The 24,804-nt window shown below is 38.8% G+C and overlaps 1 protein-coding gene and 1 pseudogene across 2 annotated transcripts in view; both read right to left on the reverse strand.

The window, feature by feature from the left end:
• FRMPD4 (FERM and PDZ domain containing 4) overlaps nucleotides 1-24,804 on the reverse strand; it is a 525,749-nt gene that overhangs the window by 439,576 nt on the left and 61,369 nt on the right. The gene's annotated exons all lie outside the window — the stretch shown is intronic.
• The window catches only part of LOC136317306 (large ribosomal subunit protein uL23 pseudogene), a 79,052-nt pseudogene continuing 60,502 nt past the window's right edge, over nucleotides 6,255-24,804 (reverse strand).

A 24,804-nucleotide genomic window follows, 5' to 3' on the forward strand; every position in this document is an offset into this window, starting at 1 on the left:
TTGTGAACACAGAATAAGATTGTGCAGTGGGAGGATTTAGACTCTGAAGCATTTATATCTTTAGTACTGGGTAAGGCTACATAAAATTTAGGATTATATAACACATACAAAAATGAAAAATGGGCAACCAGAGGTTAAGAGAAGAAATAGGAGAGACTGGGAAACTCAGGAAATTTGATGGTTGCTGCGGTCCCGCTGGGTATTACTTCCAGATCTACTTTGACTCCCAGTGGTGTGAATTCCTGCATTGCTTCTTCCTGAAGGAAACCTGTATTTAATGTTGCACAGTATTTGAATGGCCTAGGCACCTGCTTATATATCCTACTGTACCGCTAGCTCTCTAAAGACAAGAAACCTCATTGATTTCTGTGTCCCAGCGCCCAGCTAGGTAAGCATAGATATTTGCTCCCTCTTGTGGTTGCCTGCATTGGTGTGTCCGGATTTAACTGACAGGCTGCACACTCAGCATAACCTAGTTCAAAGATCATTCCCCCACTCTGTTCCATTCCTCCTGTAGTCCCACCTAACACTGGTATTTGCCAATCTAACTTCCAGTATATTCCATTGGGTATCAAATAAAGCATCAGGGAGGAGAGAGAGGCAGAAAGAAACAAAACTTGGCAAATGTTCTACTCCTATGTGACCTTTTCCAGTGTGTTCTCCTCCCCTCAGTTTTGTCTACATTTAAGCCAGATTTTAATGGGAAGCCATATATCCATATTTGTTTGGGACAATTCTGGTGTATGACTGTTGTCCCAGAATAATTCACATTCAGAAATGAGGTTCCTCCTACTGATAGGGCACTCAAGAACTCATTTTAAATAAAGAAGTGATATGAAAATACTCAAAAAGTACAAAAATGTTTGTCTTCAGAATGACTATGATAAAGACATTGACCCCAGATAATCAATGCTCCCTAATATTCTCAAGAACTAGAAACTAGAAGAACATTCTCACATGGTAGGAAGTACTGGGTGTTTTAATCTCATCTGTTCCCAATCATGGTGAAAAAAACCCAGCTGAATATTAGTAACCCCCTAGCTAGGCTCCAGGAGATTTCAAAAATACACAGATTCATAGTACTCTGCCCTCCTGCAGAGATTTTTATATAGCAAATCTGAGTAGGACCAAGAAATCTATAGTTTTTTAAAGTTTGCCCAAATGAGTGTTCTGTGCAAATATCTGGCAATTACTGATCTGATGTAATCACCTCACCTCTGGTGGTAAGAACTTGGATATTTAGAAGTTGAACCCCATGGAGCCTTGGCAGCTGGTCACCAATGCTTCATTGAAGCACAGGAGAAAAGGAACTGCTAAGCTCAGAAGCAACTATTGGGGGAATAGCCAAGCCATGTCCTAACTACTTTATAAGCACTGCAGCATTTAGTCCTTTACAATGAAGAGGCTGACACTAAAATGATCAATTTGCCCAAAGATATACATCCAGTGGAGGCACTCAGACCTAACTGAAGCTGACTTCAGAGCCTGAACATACTCACTATCCTCTCTATGTACAAAGTATTTATTTGAATGAAGAAAAAGTCTTAATGGTGGTTTATAATTAGGCCTAGAAAAACAAAAACAAAAACAGAGGGGTTGAGAAATCCTGTAAATCAGTAGTTCCAGGCAGACTAGAAGTGGCTATAAACTATAATTAAATAACAGATAGAAATGGGAAAGAAAAACTCCTTGGTTCGAGTCTTGAGCTCATCCATTCACCAAGCCAGACTTTCCCTGGGGCAAGCTGGCCCCTTTGAAGCTATAACCTCCTACCAACCAATCTCACAATCATTGTGAGCCTTCCAAATCATGACTTTGAGGCCCTCCATATCTCGATTTTAAAAGGATCAAGTTGCTGGGAAAAGTACAATGGGTGGGTGGGGGGAGAGCTACATCTGACTTCCAAGACCTGTTTATGTGGCTCAAAGGCAAGATGGAGATCCTGTGACATGACAGTGCCATGCCTCCTGCTTCCATGCCCAAAGGCAGAAAGAATAATTTGGGTCTCAGCTTGCCAGTGTTCACCCCTTATACACTTTCTGGACAGGAAGGCTGGCACACTTATATATTTTTGGAGACTTGAATGTCAGGAGGGTAACGGCAGTGCTAAAAGTTTACTCACAGCCAACCCAGTTGGAAAGGATCACTTCCCCATGGACCACTTCTCAAGTGGTAACTATGTGACTATGAGAGAAAAACAGCTGGTCAGACGCATCTGCAGATATAATTTAATCTTACTAGATTGCAGAGTATGGGACAGAGCCAATGGGCCAGGGATAGCATTTGGGTGAACAGGCAGCAGCAGGAGAAAGGAGACGTGGAAGAGATTATGGAATAACAGTAATTATAAAGGGAGAAAAAGGACTGTGATCATACATTTTCAGTGAAAGGCAAAGGATACACTTAAGGGGAATCAAGAGAATTGAATGCAGCATAAAACTGACAAATGAAGGGTGTTATTGAACTTTGCAAAAACAGTTTCTCGTTGACTTTCAAGAGAGGTGCTACAGTAAAATATCAGGACTTAGGGCAAATGCTGACAATTAAGGAAGGATTAAAGAGTAAATAAATGAAAGCAGCTGGTATACAACATGTCCCGGGATTTGTTGGTAGCCCAAGAGAATAGAGTAAAACCAAGACCTTTTTCAGATGGCTGAGATCAATGTAGGATTGGTGCTTAGAAGAAAAACCAGTGCAGAGGGAGAGCGCAAAGGAAAGGCTGAGGAACACGGCAATAGAAAGGAAAATAAAACTATTCAATTAAGAATGAGGATAAAAGCAATGTGTAGAAGTTGGATTGGGGATGGCGGAAGCCCAATAAGGAGCTCAGGCAAGGGGTGGAATGGGAAGAATTTTAAATGTGAAGAAGGGAAGGAATGAAGGACAAGAAATGAACACATCAACATCATATGTTATATACCAGAAACTAGACTAGGTCTTTTATAGTTGACATTTCATTTAATTCACCTAACATCCTATGACATCAGTATATCGCTCTTTGCAAAAGAGAAAACTAAGGCTCATTGATATTAAGTCTATTTCTACAGACCTATGATTAAAACACAGACTGTTTTAATCTGTCACTGATATCCCTGACTTAAATACTTGAATACAAGATAAAACAGAAAAAGGAAAGGGTTGTTACTGGGGTCGGGCAGTGGGGGAAGGTGTTGTCCACATCAAAATTTGAGCCACTGTGAAATCTATCCCAATATGCAATTTGATTATAATTCCTGCCAGAATACCTCCTACCAATTCCACTAACTTCGAGTTCTCTACTTGTGTTGTAAGTGTTAGCTACAAAAGAAGCGACTGTCATGTATAAAATTTGATAAGTGTTATACAAACAAGAGATAAAAAACTAATCTGTGCTTCACTTAATATCATGAAAAACTCCCAAACAGTCTTTTAATTGACTCAACCTTCTAAAGATAAAAACCAGGGCTGGTCTCCCAGCCAAGTACTAACTAGGCCCGACCCTGCTTAGCTTCCGAGATCAGATGAGATCGGGTGCATTCAGAGTGGTATGGCCATAGACCAGGGCTGTTCTCCAATTCTGAACTGCAGCCTTATTTTTTACCTGGCAACAAAGGCACAATAGTAAAAACCCCACATGGTTCCAAGAAGACATTCTAATCCAATGGTCGCCAACCTTATGTCCTATGTCAAGGAATTCAGCCATTTCTGTGTGTGAGCAAGTTTTAATATAAGGTGACCAATTGTCTTCCTTTAGGGAGGACAGTCCTTCTTTTGTAAGGTCTGTCCTCCCTCGAAAAGTGTCCTCCTACATGTCCGCCTTTTTGATATTGGAAGGCTAGTCTGTAAATGTCCATATTCAATTGATGCAGAGTCGACCCATTGCATGTGATATGATGTATTTCCATTTGACATGATGATTCGTCAAGGATCAGTACCGTGTGGCGAGACGTGACTATGAGAGGCACGCGCTCCGCATGGGAGACCTTGAGAGAGTGCGCGATATACTTAGTGCGCAAATGGCTTCGTGTCCTTCTTACTGAAACATGAGATGGCGCATATGACACTGCAGACTCATGATTATTTCTTTCTCAGCGAATATTCAGTCATAGACAGGGAAGCACAATTTATATTTTATTAATTATCTATTTAATAATTTCCAAATATGCATAATTTTATTTACAAGTATTTTCCAGAAATTTGAGTTTTAAAGTGGAAATCTAACCTCAAACTATATCTATTAATAATGCATTTTGATTAAATAGTTGCATAAAACAGACTTTTGTAAATTAGAAAATGATAAACACACCTGAATATCACTCCAAATTAGTGATTTTGTTTGATATTTAGTTTTACTAAATGAGTGCTTTTTTCTTACAATTATTATTAAAAAGTCATGTAAGCATAATTTAATATAAAATATTACAAATGTTTTTATTGTGCATTTATCATATTATAGTGTATTATTGTTGCAATGAATAAAATGTTTCTTTTTTTATGATATTGCTTTCTTCAATTTATTTTTGTCCTCCTTTTCATGGTAAAAAAGTTGGTCACTTTATTTAATATCCCATAAATCCGTTGAAAATTGGGAATCTATCCTCAAGAAAGCTAGCTGCCCAAGCTCTATGAAATGCCAAACACGTCTGCCTTTCTCCAGAGTCATATCAACTCTATGTGATAACTATGACATATAAAAGGCTTGGATGAAATACTAACGTCAATATCAGAAATTCTAGATAATATCTAGCACATTACACTTCTTAGAAGTGATGAATGCAATGCAGTACCAAGCATAATTGGAAGATTGAGTTTCTAACTGACCTTAATTAAATACAAGCAACAAGGGAAACAATGGTATCATTGAAGAGCTCTCAAAGAATATAAAAGTTTCCTTTCTTATTTATTACTGTATCATTGTGACATCACTGATATCATAACATTACCATAAGGCATTTTCCTCAACATACACTCCCCCAAACATTAGTTCCATCAGGTTTTCATTATTGTTATTCAAAAATAGGATTCTAGGTTCAGGGGAATTCAGCAAAGGTAATTTTAAATAAAGTTCAAGAGCATCATAAAGAGCAGGACAACTTTGAGCCTGTAATATGTTATAGTGAACTATAATCCCCAAAGGGATGGTATGATATTCAGTAGTTTCAAACTATATTTGGCCAAAGGTTTCTCTTTTTTTAGATATCTGAAGGGATGTCCAGGGGTTCCCCAAAACTACATTGGGAGTGTTGGAATGGAGACTTGATAATTGCACATCACTGAGACAATCAAGCTCAGAAACAGAAAATAAGTGAACATTGGAAAAGCAATTTGATTGTCTCTCACTACTTCATCATTGTTTATTTTTGCTTACCCAATTTCCATTTCTATACACAAATACCCACACACAATAGAAACTTTAAATCAGAAGTAGCAGAAGCTTTTTTCAAATATAACCAATGTTCTGTTGGATCTCACTCTCCTTGACTATTTGGGAGTCCTCAGTTCCTTGTAGAGCTGTCTCCAATTCCTTGTAGGAGGCCTGAACAAGGGCCTAAATGCTCTGGAGTAATCCTGCTAGCCTCTATGACATATCTCCCAGCTATCCTCTTCATGCCTATGCATCTGCATGAAAGTTCCTCCTCAGCACCTCCAGGAGGGGCCAGGAGTACCCATTTCCCATGGGGTGCCACTGATGAACCACCAGGAACCCCTGATGCCAACACAAGGTGCCACAGACTCTGGAATTACCACACCAGTTCCATCAAATACATACACACTGTCTTTAAAATGCCATGTGTCTTCAGACTCTTCAATAGCCCACTGCTACTCTCTTTCCTTTATTGTTTGTTATTTTTTATCACACAGGACACTAAGCACTGTTTCTTGCATCCTTCCCTATCTTTCAATACAGAGATGGTTTTCAGATTTTACCTTCACAAGTCAACTCTCCACGGGTCTCTCCTATTTCCACACACCCGTCCAGCACAGATTCTGACTGCCTTTCTTGGGACTAATTTTACACAGGCAAAAGATGTTTATATAGGGTTAGACAAATTATTTTCAAACTCTTTCATCTCATGGCGCATACGAAGTAATTAATAAAATTTTGCGGCACACCAAAAAATATATTTTTGGCCAAGATGACAAAAAATAGGTATGATTTTAAATAATTTACACCAGACAGCTATTACTGTATTGGCTATTCTCTCTCTCTCTCTCTCTCTCTCTCTCTCTCTTTTTAGTATATTTATATTTAGAATTAGCCAGCTGGACTCTGTTTATATGATCCCAATTTTGTTGGCAACATCAAACGCATCATATTCAGGAGCAAGGCAAACATATGCCTTCTTCTCTCCATTAGGCCTAATCATGGTGTTGACCTTGGCCACGTCAATGTCATAAAGCTTCTTCACACCCTGTTTGAGCTGGTACTTGTTGACCTTGACATCCACAGTGAACACAATCCAAGCGGATTATTGTCTTCTATCTTCCTCATGGCCATCGCAGTAATCAGGGGTAACATGATAACATAGCGGTCCAGTTTGTCTGTCCTGGGGCGCTCTTCTGAGGATATTCAGGCTGCTTTCAGAGCAGAACTGTCTTTGACCATCGGAAGATGGATGATGTGTGAATCTTCTTTTTCTTTGTTGCTGTGGACACCTTTCAGCATTGCTTTCTTTGCCTTCAAAGATTTTACTTTGGCCTCAGCTTTGGCAGGGGCAAGGGCTTCCTTCTTCATTTTTAGCACTATCTTTGTAAAAAAAGGTAATTGTCATTTTTTTATTTGACAACCTAAGGGAAAAGAAGTCAGTATGCCTGCGTAAATAGTCAGGTATTGCATGTTTTAAAAATTCTTGCAGCACACCAGTTGAATATCTCTGGTACAGACCTTTAAGATAAAGTCCCCTCTCTCTTCCAAACAGAGGGCAGGCAGGCTTGCTTGCAGCATGGAAAAAAACAGGTCATGTCATCCTTTTGGAGCAAAGGGTACAGCTGATTACTGCCCATTATAAAAGAATTGGGATCTCTACGTTCAGAATCCCTTTCTGTAATTGACAGCACTGCATATCCAGCATCCATTCAGTCCTCTTCTTCTTCACCTGTAGAAACTGGGGCTCAGGAAATTGACAAAAATGCTGATATTGTGAGTACTTCTCTGCTGTAATAAAGTCTTTTTTCTCTGACATAGTTATTGTGTCTTCTGTCAGCATCCATCAAATTGTGGTAGGTTAACTTGTTAACTTGAAATTAAGTAAAAAAGATCTCAGACCCTTCACAGATCTTGAAATTTGAATTCAGAATATGATCAAAATACAGATTATAAAAATAGACTAGAAAAACTTCCAAGTGATATTCAGTATTTCACTTTTAAGAACCCTCCTCAGGGTGACTGAGACTGTGACACTGAGTTTGCCTCGGGATGAATCTCCCCACAGCCTTGGGGATTTATATTTCCTAGGTGTAAATACAAACAAACAAACATAACAAGTGGCTGAAACTTCCTGAGTTCTTGTGCCAGGCACCAGTTTGTCCACTTAACGTCCACAACAACCCTATGGGGTAGATATCATCATTTGAATCCAGGCAGGCTGATGTCAAAGACGATGCAATGGACCCAATAGTCCACATGAAGTGAACCCCAGGACTGCACTTAGCCCAAGAAGATTTTACTCTTCATTGTGATTATTCACCTACTTAATTTCACTATTCTTCATTATTTATGCCTATAGGAGAACTTGTTTGTAAAGTGTTACAAATTGCTAGAAAACTCCTAGAAGAGAGTGAGGGTCTTCCTTGTCCAAATTCCTTCAGGCCAGACTTCTCCAGAGAATTCCACCAGTTGAAGTGTCCCTGGATGTGTATAAAAGAACTGGAAATGCCATCACAAAGCTCCACTTCAGGGGTGGGTTGTTGTTGATCCATTTTCAGTTAAGCTACAAAATTCTAGAAGGAGAGAAGCACTGCAAGACCTTCCATCTCTGCATGACATACATTAGGTTTTTGGAGCACTCAGAGTCCTTAGAGAAAGTTGCTATTGATTATCAGCATCACTCTGTTATGTAAAGTGCCATCAGATGGCCATCCATCTTTCCTCGGTTTTGGTTAAACAACTCAGACCAATTTATAATGAATGGTGAAAGAGTTCTGCCCTCATCTTACTTGCCATAATCGCTCCTTCTATTTCCTCTTCCCCTGGGTACATTAGCTCTTACTTATACACACGAACTTGCTGCTAATAAAAAAGATTTATGTGCAAGTAGGATTTTATTCCTTCCATCAAATGTTTACTTAAAAAGGCTTTATTATACAAAGTACTATCCTTACTCAGCTCACAGGTAGATTTATCTTTTTAAACTCATTTCCTATCTTTCCATACTTCAACTCTTAGCCTGTTGTGAGGATTTTATAAAGAGAAGGAATTTTGACAGAGCATATTGTTTGTTTCCTATATAGGCTTTTTAAGAAAGGAGAAGTGTTAGGCTATTACTGTTAGATGCTTAGAAACCAGCATGGCTGCTTTGGAGATGTAGATAGAGAAGAAATGATTTATTCAAAGACTATCTTCGGTATAACAGCACTTGTACAAACTGGAAATAAATATTTCCTAACTGTACAAATTTAGAAAACAAAGAGATGGTTTGTATTAAAATCTATATATAAAAAAGTTATGTCCTTTATCCAAGTAATATTATTCATAGATATTCATTCTAAGAAAATAATTCCAAGGAAGAACAAAACCTATCTGAACAGAAGAAAACACTGAAAGATTGAACTAAGCACAAAATCAGAGCCAAACTAAACAACTCGGGAAAAAGATCACAAGGAAACAAAGGAAGGAAACTGCATTGTTGTCTGGATGGGAGGAAGGGAAGATAAAATTCTCATCTTAAGTCTCTGTCATTGCAAAACTGCTTTAGCAGCAAAATTTATAAGAATTACTTTACCTGAAAGTTCTCCTCTTCTTTCCACTTTTCTAAATTCTATTCATTTAAAGCACCTAAGTCTCCCCTGACCTGTGCTGGCAGGTCAGTGGAGACTTAGTGGATAAAGCATCGACCTGGAACATTGAGCTCACCAATTCAAACCCCTGGGCTTGCCCGGTCAAGGCATCTACAGGAAGCAATCACTATGAGTTGATGCTTCCTGCTTCTCTCCTCTCCTCTCCTCTCCTCTCCTCTCCTCTCCTCTCCTCTCCTCTCCTCTCCTCTCCTCTCCTCTCCTCTCCTCTCCTCTCCCCTTCTCTCGCTCTCTCCCCTCTCTATAAAAATCAATAAATTAAAAAATATATATATAAATAAAACACCTAAGTTCCACTTTTACTGCATACCTTTTTGCTTTATTTTTTCCATTCCATATCAACTTCCTCACTAGTAGTTCTCCTCTAGGGGTAATTTAGTCCCCCAAGCAACACTTGACAAAATCTGGAGACATTTCTGGTTGTCATGGTGATCACTGTGCAAGGTAAACAAACATCTAATCACTATATTGTACATCTGAAACTAGCATAATATTGTATATTAACTGTAATTAAAAATTAATTAAAAATTAATAAAATAAAAGAGCTCATTTCTTTTATTTACAGAAGTTTACCCTTCATCTCAGTGGTTTTCATCATGGGAGTCTGCTCCTCCTCATTATAGAATCATAAAGAAAAAGCTCTTGTCTGAGCACAGGAGAGTTAGATTCTAATTGTAGTTACTACAGTTCAATGTATGGCTGAAAGAAAGTCATCCAAATTATGATAGCTTCAGTTTCCTCATCTGTAAAATTTGAAGACTTGGCCTAAGATCTATGGTTTTCAAACACTTTACTAAGAACTAATGATAAAGCAAAGCTTCTGTGTAGGGCAGTGTGCAGCAAACAGAGCAGTGCTGTTCAGGTTGGAAGGAGAGAGGGAGACACACTGAACCACGTCCAAGACCTCCAGCTCAGTGGGCCTCTGAGAGTTCCCAACAGCCCAGAAAGTCACAGGTCCTGAAGCAAAGTCCAAAACTCTGGTCCCGCTCATTTCTCAGGTCCTTTACACAGTCCTTAAATCTTGACAGTCATGATTACCATCCTCAAAAGCCTTTGATTAAAGTCACCTCTACCACTTTGTTATTTTGGGAGCTGACTTATTTCCTCTTCTTAATTTAGGGAAGAGGATGGGCTATGCTATGCTAAAAGTAGAAAAAACCAATTCAACAGAGATCTATGAAGGTTGATTATGGATTCTATAAAATACCATTACTAAATCCTCCGACAAGAGAGCTTTCTACACTTCCTAATTACAGTTCATGCCAATTGCATGCAGTGTATAGGTGAGGGCCACCGATTCCCATGGCCACAGGCCTGCACAGGGATGCCTCTGACCGATCCCAGATCTCGGCACTACCAACCATTCTATTGTTACAGTCAAGAAGTTTCACTACTGTTACTATTTATGAAACTCATTGAAAACCTTTACAAAAATTTCTTCTAAGTACATTAATAAGATGTTATTAACCTTAATTGCTTTTCTTAAAAAGCTCATCTCATAGATTTCTAAGTTCAACTTTTTCCCTCATTAATTATTTTCAGATGTTTAAAAAAAATTAAGGATATCACTGTATACCTATAACTAAGACCCTTTTTTAAAAGAATTTACTTCTCAGGTTCGATTGGACAAGTATAAAAATGAACAGATATTTTGGTTCTCTTGACACCTTTATATTGACTAAATACATAATTCTGTGAAAAGCTAAGAATTTCCCTACTAAAATTAGCCATGGGATAGATTGATTCCCTGTATTATCTAACATCTAAATAAAAATAGAAATCTAAAAATTAGTTCAAATTGCAACAAATGCTTTGGGTGGGCAAACTTTTTCTGTAAAAGTACACACTAAATATTTCACTTGGCAGATGACATGATCTCCCTCACAGCAACTCAATCGTGTCAAGGCAGTCAGAGCCAACGATGTAAATGAATGGCCATGCCTGAGTTCCAGTACAACTTTATTTACAAAACAGGAGGAGGGCTGGATTTGGCCTGTGGGATATAGATTGCTATCCACTGACTTAGGTGGAAAATTTTATAAGGCATGGAATAAAAGACATAACCAAAATATTATTTGCTAAGATAAACTATAATGGCTATGCAGTTGGCTAACTAAGTATATAAAGCTTATTACTCCAAGAACGAGTGGGGTGGAACATCAAAAATGTTATATCATGCTTTTATACTTTTCAAAGAAATGAGCTCATTTACATATCAAAGGGAAGTTTCTTTTATTATTACCCAGGATTATTGGCAGGCTTTGAAGACCAACCAGAGGTACTTCTGATGTACTTCTCTTTGTTTTATCCTTCCCTTTCTTTTGGTAAATCTCAAAGTATTTCCCCAGAAACATTTTCCAAAGACAATGAAAAATTATACCTGGCAAAAAGGTCAGTCCAAAAATAAAAATGTCAGTGGCAAAACCAAGGGATGTCATGCAGACATCAACCCCACCACCCACAATTTTTTCAAAATATGTCCATTGACCTTTTGTAGTTATGTATGAAATACTGGTATACAGTCAACTTCACCACAGTCTCCTGATCCCCTCCTGTCATATATACATTTCACATTGTCCAATACTGCCCCTTGCATCCCATCCTTTTTCTATTGAATTTCTGTAGGCACCAGAACAGGGTAATAAAGATTTCAAACCTCAGGCAGAGCAGAGGTCTTGCGCACACACAGGAAGGAAAAGCATACACACTTCTAGATTTTTAAGGTTTGGTTCTGACTCAGGTACAGAAGCAAAAACATAAAACACACATAAAAGATTTTAAAAAAGCAGAGCTAGAGGCTAGTAACAATCCCCAGTGATTAGATTAAGACTGATGATATTTGGGTTTGGGGACAAAGTTTTCATGTGTGGGGAGGTGGCTTTTCCCACAAAAAAGGAGCTGGGTGTCCTAAAATTCAACTCAATAATGACACTATCAACTTGGAGACAGCATTAGGTCCCACAGGTTAAGGGCTCAGTCTCAGAAAAAGACTTCATCGCACTATCACCAGTTGATGGCATTTGTAAGACCTTGTTGTCACCTGTGTTTCTAAACAACTGGACATAAACCAGAGATTACCAGAGCTCCTGCTTTGGATTTGATTAATTGTCTAGAGCAGCTCACAGAACTCAGAGAAACACTTTACTTGCAAGATGATAGTTTATTATAAAAGGCTATAATTCAGGAACAGCGAAACAGAAGAGATGCATAGGGCAAGTTATGTGGGATGGGGCACAGAACTTCCATGCCCTCTCCAGGTGCACTGCTGTCACTGCACCTTCACCTGTTCACCAACCTGGAAGCTCTAAATAAAAACTCCATCCTTCCAAGTTTTTATGGAAGCTTCATTATACAAGCATACTGATAAAATAACTCACCATTGGTGACTGGTTCAACCTCCAGCTCCCACTCCCCTCCAGGGAGAAATGGTGGGACACAAAGTTCCAAATTTTTACTTAAGGCTGGTTTTCCTGGAAACCAGCACCCATCCCATGGTGCTTTGTTATGTTATCCATTAACATAAACCCAGCCGTGGTGGAGAGGAGCTTGCTATGTATAAAAAGAAAACTCTTTCAGCTTAATGTCACTGGGGAATTTCAAGAACTGAGGACAAAAGGGTAAACATTATAATAAAGGATGCTCCTATTCCTCTTATAACTCAAAAAAGGTTTGGGGAGCTGTGAACCAGGAACCATGGACAAAGGCCAACAATGTGGAAAAATATATTTCCACTATATACTTCTCATAAATCACAACTATATACTTCTCATAAATCACAATACCACACACGTTTTCTAATAACACAGCATAGGGAAACAGTGAAAGGAATGGGACTTCCAGATATGAAGATGAGAGAAGGTTCCTGAGACGACATATTATGTCAGTTATAGTTTACATACAATGTTATTTTCAATTAGTTTCAATTGTACAACATAGTGTTAGACAATTATATACTTTACAAAGTGTTCCCTCCAATATTTCAAGTAACCCTGGCACCATATGTATTTATTACAATATTATTGACTATATTTCCCATGTTGTACTTTATATCCACGTGACTATCTTGTTTTGTTTTTTGGGGTTTTTTTTTGCGAGAAAGACAGACAGGAAGGGAGAGAGATGGGAAGCATCAACTCACAGTTGTGGCACCTTAGTTATTCATTGATTGCTTTCTCATATGTGCCTTGACTGAGGGTCTCCAGCCAAGCCAGCGACCTTGGGCTCAAGCCAGCAACCTTGGGCTTCAAGCCAGCAACCTTTGGGCTCAAAGCAGTGACCAGAGGATTACGTTTATAATCCCACACTCAGGCTGGAGGCCCTGCACTCAAGCTGGTGAACCCATGCTCAAGCCAGTGACCTCGGGGTTTTAAACCTGGGTTCTCAGCAACCCAGACAGATTTCTCCATTGCATCAACACCTGGTCAGGCTATTTTGTATTTCTTAATCCCTTCATCTCATTCTCCCAGTACCTCAAATATCATCCATTCTGGTAACCATCAGTCTGTTATTTGTTTATGAGTTTGTTTCAATTTTGTTTGTTCATTTATTTTGCTAAAAGAGTACTTTGGAATGCTCAAAAAGCTTTTGAGATATTTGTACATTGAGTTATCCTGTTAGTCACTGGAAACACTTCAAAGGAAAATATATTAAATGAATAATTGCAGTACAAACTATTTAAGGGAATTTAATTAACTACTTTAACAAATGGGTCTTATTATTTAAATAAGTATCATATGTTTGAAATGAATTAATTAAATATTAGACAAAGAAAATGTGAAGGTGATTGTCTTTATTCTACTTGATGTAAAAACATAATAATAAGATTTATTCACTGAACTTCAAAACACACACAAAAACTAGGAATTTTGGAAGTGTAACTTTAATAAACTAAATATAAACTTTAAAAAATTACAGTAAAATATCCTTTTAATAAGCAGAGGCTTCCCTCGAATATCAAGGAGGTTATGGGCTGCTCAACAGATCTGCAAGCCAAGTGAAGCTCCAGGGAGGGGAGCATTGGGAACGAGAACAGGAAATACAGGAAACTCATCCAATGCTACAGCAAACGCCCCTGCTTTGCTGAATGTTATATTCCACCATTTCGTGCCAGAGTTCCACAGAGGTACTTACCAAAGAAAATTCAGTTATACCCAGAGGATCAATCAACTAGCACTATTGCCTTGGTATATTCAATCCTGTTCGTGTGAACTACAAAAAAGCCAGTCATTCCACCTGTCTTCTTACATGGAGCTGTTCTCTCCTGGGTCCTTACTGAGAAGGCACAAGCAAGCAGTCATCCACCCACTGCAATCAAATGCTGTTTTATTTTAACAAAATTAACTTTCACAGAGATATTCTATTTCATTTTGTCACCTTGAAATCATACCTGCAAATTTCTTTAAATGTCAAGTTTTGACATTTTAAAACCTTCATATTTCTGGAAGTCTAAAATAACAGTGTTTGATATTTTCATATACAACTTACCATTGCATACTGTTGCTTTAAATTTTGTGAATGTTAAGGCTATCTATGTTCTCACATACATCTAAATGCAACCGCATGTTGTCTGGTTACATTTTCCCCTTTTTGGAGCATGCTTATGTGTGTGCATGTGTGCGTGTTGGGGGGATGGTTCTAACAGTGACACAGGATGACCAGCTACAGAGTCTCCAGAGCTTCATACTGTGTTTCCTTGGAGCACAGCCAACTTCTTGGTAAATGTGTGTTAAGAAGCCACACCCTTTATCTTTAAGGAAAAATGAAGGCCAGCCCCTTTAGAAAGGCTTTCTTGACACACTTTATAGATTCTTGGTACACATTTAAACTGGAAGTGATTTCAGGCTCCAACAGTACCAGTAAATGCAAACCTAAAGTCCCTCAAATGTATGGGTTTTTCTCTGCCAAATATCCCAACACTTTACAAAGAACCTGAGGCAGTGAGAAGGGTACCCTCCACTTCCCTTAGGAGCTCACTTGCCACACTGCATGTCACTGCTGGCTTCTACAGAAGACTGCCAGCTTCCAAGGGCACTAACTTTTGCACTATGACATATCACTAGTGCCCAGCAGAGAACCTGGCATCAAGGAAAGGTACAGGAAATATTTATAGAAAGAATGGAAAGGAGGAAAGGAGACAGCATTGATGAGACAATAGAGGGAAGTAGCAGGAAAATGGGGGTGGGACACACTCCTATGGTTCCCGAAGGAGAAGTTATGGGTGCACCATTGTCCTCTGTCCTTTCTTCTCGATCAGAATTTCTTGTTCACTTGTTTTTCTCACTTACTTTACATTTTTGTGTGTGTTTGACAGAGACAGAGAGAGATAGAAAGAGAAACAGATAGGGACAGACAGACAGGAAGAGAGAGATGAGAAGCATCAATTCTTCGTTGCAGCACCTTAGTTGTTCATTAATTGTTTTCTCATATGTGCCTTGACCAGGGGGCTCCAGCAGAGTGAATGACCCCTTACTCAAGCCAGCAACCTTTGGCTCAAACTGGTGAGCCTTGCTCAAACCAGATGAGCCCACGCTCAAGCTGGCAACCTCGGGGTTTTGTCCCAGTCCAACACTCTATCCACTGCACCACCGCCTGGTCAGGCTTACTTTACATTTTGTCTTGTTTTGTGCACATATTTAAGTGGTTTTGATTTTTCCTTGAATAATGTGGGACATTGATACATTGATATGCTCAAAGCCACAGGGCCAACAACTATTCACAAAGGTACTACCACAGAAAGAAAACCAAACAACTGTCACTTAAGTGGAACCTATAGAAACATAGTGGAGGCTCTCATATATTAAAATAGCAACATCTGATACTGAGCAGATTCACCTCACTTCTTATAAGTCAAATGATTATTAGAAATGACCAAATGACTATCCCGTTAAACTGAGTTCTCTTGTCAGTTATTAAAAGTTAGGAGCAATGAAGAAATGGGAAACATTCATAACTGTCAATAACTGATGAAGATTATTAGTAGGGAATCTCATCCTTTTTGGAGACAAGGACAAAATTAATAATCAACTGAGAATTAAGAACCCTCTTCCCAGAAAACAACCAATGTGTACAAATAGGTATATTTTTGCAAACACATTCAAGGGACTCACAGACCCACCTACTCCTACCCACCAAGGTCATGCTGATATTGAAGCCCACCACACTACAGCAGGGCTTTGCAAATTGAAATCTCAAGAACCATGTTAAGTGAGAAACTGTCGAAAGAGAAAAATGAGGTAATGTAAATAGTGTATATAAATATATGTACAACTATGTATAAATATATATATATATATGAGACATTGTGTATAGAGGATTTCAATTTCTTATTATGATTCCTAAATTGATTTTTTTGTTTCTGCAAAGGCATTACTTCTATGAAGTGAAGTTAGTACATGGTGTTGATTTGTAGTTTACTCATTCAAATATCCAGAGTTAATCTCAAAATTTGTACTTTTAATACATTATTGCTCTGTGAAAAAATTAAAATATATATATGGGGATGTATGCTTAGTCATATAAAGCCCAAATTAAAGCCCCCTGGACTACATTATAAAAATATAAGAAAATATTTTATGATTGGAAATGATTTTATATGTTGATTCAAGATACACTGAAGAGATTCACACAAGTGTTGAAATAAGACACTTAACGAACAACACCAATTAAAAAAGTCGAAAGTCAATTAAAGGTTCATTATGTTAGATCTTGTGATCCTTAATTTCACAATTTTTACATTCAATAATTAAAATCTACAAATTAAAAAACTACTGAATGCCAAATTATTTTAGTTACCTGATACTAAAAAAGCAAAACTATCCTACCAGAATGATTCAAAATCACTGTTGCAGGTTCTTGCAGCTGTTTCCTAGTCTATCCAAAGACCTCTCAAACAGAATTTTGCCATTATGTCTACTCTATACATTTTAAATATAGGAAATAAATATAATAGATAATTTTAGGTGGAATGGCTTGATTGAGATAATCTGTTCAACTGGATTTAAAAATTACTTAAACACATTAATTTGCTACAACCTTTTATTATAATATACTAAGGTAATATCTACTAATTTTTATATTATTTGAAGGAGGAAACCCAAATGTTTGGATTTCAAGAAATTTATCTATGAAAAATTACTCATGACCAACTATGAAAAATAAACAATTTTATTTCTCATAAAGGAATTGGAAAACATGCCAAAATGAATAAGATACCAAAGAGAGTACTTGGTTTTTCTGTTCAAGTATTTCTATTTGGTATTTTTTGCGTTATAGTTTCCTTCACGCTCCTGGAATTCATGTTTTTCTAATTATAGCCATCTTTTCCTATGAATTTTTAAACACACTAATTATTTTAAAGTACTTGTCTGCTAATTCCACCACCTAGGTGAAATGTGGATCTTCAGCTATTGACTATTTTTTCTTTAAAAAAAACTCTTATTGATTTTATTATTTTTTTAATTTAATTTTATTAATTCATTTTAGAGAGGAGAGAGAAAGGAAGAGAGAGAGAGGATAGAGAGAAGGTGGGGAGGAGCTGGAAGCATCAACTCCCATATGTGCCTTGACCAGGCAAGCCCAGGGTTTCAAACCGGCGACCTCAACATTTCCAGGTCGACGCTTTATCCACTGCGCCACCACAGGTCAGGCAAAAAAAACTCTTATTGATTTTAGAGAGAGGGAAAGGAGAGAGGGAAGAGGGGAGAAAAACATCTATCTGTTTCTGCATGTGCCCTGACAGGATTGAAACGGCAACCTTTAGTTATCAGGATGACATTCTAACCAGCTGAGCTTTCCGGCCAGGGCATATTTTCTTTCTTGATTATGGGTTACCTTTTCCTGACTAACAATTTGTAATAATATACTGACACTATTGATGATATGATTTATATATTCGGGATTCTGTTATCTTTCTTTGAAAAGTATTGATATTTGTTGTAATAAGCAGTTATATTACTAGAGGATCACTTTATTCTGTGGAGGCTTGGCTTTTAGACCTTCTTAAATTGGGTCTATCTCAATTCCATCCTTACATCAAGGTCAAAGTTCTTATTCCTGACATACCAGCCCTACTTCTAACGCATGACCACATTGAGGCTCCAATGAAAACCTTGAGATATTTACCAAATTCCTAGCACTAGGCAGGATTAGCAATGTAATCTTTTTATCCAGAAAAAAGGAGCTGGTAAAATTTCTCTTCCAGTCTATAACTTTCCAACTACTGATTTCTGACCTGCATATGCAGATTAGGAGTCAAGCAGGTATTTGTATGTAGATTTTGGGGTTCCTATTTCCAGAATTTCTTCTCTCAATTTCCAGGTGATTTAGCAGCCCAGAAATGTAACTATGACTCTCCCCAATATAATTAGAATGCCACTTGCTGCTTGAGCTATATCACTGGGAAGCACCCTCAGTCCAAAAGCCAGGATTTTGCGGGTCTCACCAAAAGTGCTCCTCCATTTTTCAAGAAACATTGTGGTTTCTGCTTGCTTTTGTTGTTCTCCAAACAGCTTTCAAACAGTTGTTTTAACAGTTTATAACTTTGAGTTTATAATTGTTATCAACAAGATGTTTACTCCAATAATGGTTAGTACAATACAAGCTGCACTGCCAATAGTGTAATAAGAACCTGGGACATTTGTTTTGATTGATTGATTGATTGATTGATTGATTGATGTGGTTGGTTTTTTTTAATTGAAGAAGCACTCCCCTTTTCTATTTCACAGCTTTACTTAAAATATTGATAAATCGCTATCAATAGCAAAGAGCCTTGAGGCTTAACAGTTAGGTTTTATAATAGAATATTAATGAAGAATTGTGAGGCATTTTTGAATCCAAAAAAAGCAGTCAGAATTGCTTCTCTCTGCATATGGCATTATAAGACTTGACATTCCTACAAGGTATGTTTCTCTGTCATGGAGATATAGTATCCAAAGAATGAAAACTGTGGGGATACTCTTATTTTTTTCTAATAAAAATGACATAAACAATAAAGGAAGATGTGCCTGATCAGGTAGATGAGTAGTTAAGAACATTGTCCTGATATTGAGCACTGACATTAAAATTTGTTTGTTTGTTTGTTTATTTATTTATTTATTTGAAACAGAGAGAGAAAGGGACAGACAGGGAAAGACACAAGAAGGGAGAGAGATGAGAAGCATCAATTCTTCATTGCAGCACCTTAGTTGTTCATTGATTGCTTTCTCATATGTGCCTTGACTGGGGGCCTGCCAGGGACCACTTGCAAAAGCCAGTGACCTTGGACTCAAGCCAGTAACCTTTGGCCTCAAGCCAGAGACCATGGGGTCATGTCTATGATCCCATGGTCAAGAGAGCAACCCCGTGCTCAAGCTGAGGAGCCCGTGCTCAAGCCAGCAATCTCTGGGTTTCAAACCTGGGTCCTCAGCATCCTAGGCTGACACTCTATCCACTGTACCACCTCCTGGTCGGACATGAAATTTGCACAGTGGATACCACCAATGTGGTATGAGACCTCCAACAACCAGGTGCAGTGACGACCATCAACATCATTTGCCATTAGAATGGATTCTGTGTGGCTCTTGCTTCTCCAAACTATGAGCTTCTAATTCAAGGACATGTGTTGATGTGTCTATTTGGTCACATGCCCTGTGGCTGGCTGAAAGCAAAGGTAAAAAATGGGTTTGTGGCATCTTTAGATTCAATCATAGGGGCAGTTCAGCCTCATGACTTGGGAGAGTCCCCGCGTGCAGGAAGGTAATGTTGATACTCCCAGGATATGCCACCCCAAAAGAATAAAAGTTCCGTATACTTATCTCCTTGAATTATCAAAGACAGAAGACAGAAACAATATTTATTAAATACTTAAACAGGCCCTTTGTATGGCACTTTTAAAGCACATCATCTCATTTATTTTGATTTTATTTAATCACCGCAGATGAATTCTTATCAAGCAAGGTAAATTCTGAGGCTCAGAAAGATCACACAATGATAGACACCAAATCTGAACCAGGTTATCTTGGTCCAAAGTCATATGTTGTCAAACAATGGAAGAAAGCATGCTTATTAAAACGTAATGTACCAAATGTTCCCAATTGTGTTTTCCACATACTGCTGTAGTGAAGACCACAGGCCTTACCTGAGGAGCCTTATTTACATGTCTAAATTCCCAGTTCCTCACAGGTCAAAACAGCATCTTCCTCTCCAAGCCTATAATTAGCCCACATGGTGCCTGAGCACACAAGAGAAGCTCCATCCTCATTTACTCAATAAATGGTATGAATTGTGAAAATTCATTTCTGTGATGAAAGGGGCAATGCTGAGGTAGACAGAATGGCCCTGTGAGTTGCATAATTTAAAAACTGCCCTGTAGGAAGTTATGAAGGAAGCAATACAGGAGAGATGAGGCTGTTAAAGAAATGAACCACACCAATATGAGTCATCTTGAAAGAGATCTCAGCATTCTCAGTGCACTGTGCAGGAACACCCTGAGAGTTTACAGGGCGAATGGAACTATTTTTCTGACCTCAGACTGTCTATCGTCTTTTCCAGCTACTCATTTATCCTGCATCCCAATCCCCTTGCCAAAAGCTGTAGCTTAGCAATTTTTTTCAGATAAAAATAAAAATCCTCTTAACTTGAAGGAAAATTATAGTATATAAATTTCTTATGTATAAAGAAAATCTTAAGTCATATTTCAAAATTTATTACTGTATTTTTTTTAACACAATGTCGATTCTTTAAGAAGGAGGCAATTTAGTTTAGCTAGAGGAAAGCATTTCCGAACGGGCTAGTGAAAAGCTGGAACAGGTTATAACATGTTCCTCTCTGGCCATCTTTGAAGATTGGATAGCTCCTCATTTATCTTGGATGATTTAGTGCACCTGTGTGCACTGGAACAGGCTCCCTGGGTCTCCAAAGTCCCTTCCAGCCCGGGTGGACTCTCACCACTTTCATCACCAAAAAGCCTTTCTTTAGCATTTAATTAGCTCTCATTTTGTGTACAAGTTGCCCTAAGAGCACTATAGGGACCTTGCTTTTTGTCATCTAAGAATGTATAGTCTTTAGTAACCTTGAGAAGTGACCCCTCCAGCATCAAGTAAATGAACAAGTAAATAATCAGCCCAATTCACAAATAGAGCAAAGAACAACCTGTGCAAAGCAAACACGGGGTAAGGGCCTTGGGCACGGGAAGCAAGAAAGGGGATGGAAACAAGCAGGGTGAGATTTGGGGAAAGAGCAGATTTCAGTGCCATCAGCTTTCCTCCAGCTGATGGAGAGAAGCTAAAAACATTTAAAATGGCAAGACACACACCATTTGGCAAAGGGCAGGGGTAAAGGGAAGAGTGATAAAGTAAAGAGAACAGGCCTTCTAGACATGTGATGAGACCCGGAGATCCTCGGAGGACTAGAGACAAACTGGCAGATGGGCTGTGAGCAGACTGTGAGGGAAAGTGGGCTTTGCAGGAGAGGGGATCTCTGAGTGGAACAAACCCAGAGTGCATACAAGGGGAGAGACGCACTGCCCACAGCTGGCTTCTGAATGGGGTGGCCAGGGGGAGGATGCCAGCCACACCTTCCGGTGTGGACATTAGAGGACATTGAAGGCGCTAAGGCAGGTATCCCCAAACTTTTTACACAGGGGCCAGTTCACTGTCCCTCAGACCATTGGAGGGCTGGACTATAAAAAAAAACTATGAACAAATCCCTATGCACACTGCACATATCTTATTTTAAAGTAAAAATACAAAACGGGAACAAATACAATATTTAAAATAAAGAACAAGTACATTTAAATGAACAAACTGACCAGTATTTCAATGGGAACTATGCTCCTCTCACTGACCACCAATGAAAGAGGTGCCCCTTCTGGAAGCACGGTGGGGGCCGGATAAATGGCTTCAGGGGGCCGCATGCGGCCCGCAGGCCATAGTTTGGGGACTCCTGGGCTAAGGCATTGGACAATCATACAGTGTTGGGGAAAGCAGCATGAAAGATGACGTGAGGTTACAAAAGGGTCACAATTATAAAGATCTACTTCACCTTTTCCATCCAAACACACACAGAGCAGGATCTCTCAACTGCAGCATGATTGACGTTTGCAGTTGGGGGAAGTTATCCTGTGCACTGAAGAATGGTTAGCAGCATCCTTGTCCTTAGCCAACTTGATTCCAATGGCATCTGCGCCACAACAATTTTGAAAACCAAAAATATCTTCAGACATTGTACAATGTCTCCCAGAGAAATCACTGGGGGAGCAAAACTGCCTCACTAAAACAGCACCAGTAACAGACAATTGAAAGTAATTTCACCAGAATGAATCTCCCTCTCGTTGATGCTTTTGTAAGGAAAACAAAATTAGATCAACAAAACCAAATATTGTAGTCACAAACAGAAAGACAAATTGGATTAAAATCCTAATGGTCAGCATGACCTGTGGTAGCACAGTAGATACAGTGTTGACCTAGAATGCTGAGGTTGCCAGTTTGAAACCTGGGCTTGCCAGGTCAAGGCACATATGACAAGAACTACTATGAGTTGATACTACCTGTTCTTCTCCCCCTTGCACCCTCTCTATGCTCTCTCTAAAATCTTTTTTAAAAAATAAAGTAGAGAGTACATTAGTCTAAAAAAATTCTAACATACAATGATTTATACCTGAAATTTCTTTATGTTTCTGAGGACCACTGAGATAACACTGTTGGAAGTAAGTCCTTTTTCAACTAAGTGTCCAATAAATGGATTCACTTCTTTGAATTAATTCTCTGATCATGCGAAAGTACAAGTAGTACTGAGCAAAAAGCATTTTAAGTTATTATTGGTTCCTCATACCTTGGTATAAATAAATAGATCATCAGAATCTTTCTGGGAAGCAAGTACTTTTCTTCTTCCTTGGGGGGAAAAGAATTAAAATGAGTAAGCAGGATATCATCTCCTGTATTTTGTTCTGCCCTTCCCCTTCATCATTCTTTCCAGTGTCACTGAGGCTGAAAGTCTAGAAACTATACTTCCCAGAATTCCTTAGCAGCAAGGCTCCATTTACATTCTGCCAATGAAAGTCAGTCACAGAGACCCTCTAGGGGAAGAGGGAAAAGACATTATTCACTGGCAGCAGCAAAAGTCAGATGTGTGGGCATCAGCAGATGATATATGCAGAATTTTGTTGGGATCTTCCAAGCAGCTTCCTGAAAATTACTCCCATTAAGTGCAGAAAGCTGCTAAAATGTCAGGTAGTGGTTTCTGGCCTTGCCCGCACTTCCTGAGCTGTTGATACTAGCAAGGTTTCTTTGACCTTCACTGCCTAATTCTTCTCCCAGTGTGAGAGCAGATAATTCTCTATATTCAGTCACTTCCTGCTCATTATACCGAGAGTGGTTTCTGCCTATCTTACTCAACCCTGACTGATACAAGGATAAAGCCTTATCCTTGTATGCATGTTGGTACCAAAATGTTTTTTTGGCAAAAAGCCTTATGATAAGGGCACGGGATACCAGGGGAATGATGGACACTAAACGACTTCATCATTATGAAGTAAGAAACATTCTTCATGGCTGCTATAACAAATAACCCAAAATTGGTCTGCTTAGAACAAAAGAAATTTATTCTCTCATAGTCTACAAGCTGGAAGTCTGAGATCAAGATGTCAGAAGGGCCCTGCTTCCCATGAGCGCTCTAGGAAAGAATCCTAGATTCATAATCCTCGCATGCTTCCTCCCACTGCCAGGAATTGCTGACAGTCCTTGGCTTGTGGTTGTATTGGTACATGCAATTGTTCCCTCTTCACACGTCCTTCTTACACCAGTCATACTGGACTAGAGCCTACAGTAATCCAGTATGACTTCATCTCCAAAGACTCTATTTTCAAATAAGATCACATTCACTGGTCCCAGGATATGAAATTTAGGAGGACACTATTCCACCCAGTACAGGCTTCAGAGATCAGATTTGCATCTTGCTTCCTCTCTTCCAAGAGCAGTTCTCCATAAGTGGGGGGGGGGGTGCTGAGCATCACAGGGAGGATGCCCAGCATTGTAGGAGATGTAGTATTCTTAGAACTACATCCACAAAGCAAATGCAAACACACACCCTCATCCCCATGTATATTATAGCTGAAGTTGTTCCCTCTGAGGGCAGGATATTACATAGCCACACACAAGTCAAATACAGAAGGCCAGACAGAAGTTGACCCAAATAACCATTATTTAGTTCATCCATTCAACAAAAACATTTTGGCACCAACATGAATACAGCTCTGAGCTAAACCAAAGAGTGAGAGACTTTTGTTTAAATATTGATGTGATATTAATCATTTTCATACAATGGGAGATGAATATAATAATTTTGTGCTATTAAAAATGCTACATGTGTATGACAATAAAATACATACTGTATTGTATGTGTGGGCCAACTTCTCTGCAATTCTCTCATCAGGATGGGGATTATAATAAAAACTTGGCATCCAAAAGGAGCTGCAGTTTGGCAAGCTATAAGGAAATAAGGATTATAGCCAGAAACACAATGATGTGTGGGGGTGGGGGGAACACCCAGAGTAGAGAGAGACAACAAATCTCTAGGCAATAATCAATGCCTAGGCAAATACTTATAGAATAATGTAACCCATCAATATGTTTATATCTCTTTACAACTGTAAAATTGAGGAAAGAAAAAGCTCTGCTTAATTTCCAAATCAGTTCTATAAATAAGCACAGGAACCTCAGGGGGCCGCATAAACTTGGAAATATCTATTCTTTAATAACTGTCATCACACACAGCAATGGGCAGCCTCTTCTCCAACACACCACGCAGAGTTGCTATCCTTCAGCCCTCTCCCACCCA

This window comes from Saccopteryx bilineata, chromosome X (assembly GCF_036850765.1).
Source record: "Saccopteryx bilineata isolate mSacBil1 chromosome X, mSacBil1_pri_phased_curated, whole genome shotgun sequence".
NCBI classification, from domain to species: domain Eukaryota; kingdom Metazoa; phylum Chordata; class Mammalia; order Chiroptera; family Emballonuridae; genus Saccopteryx; species Saccopteryx bilineata.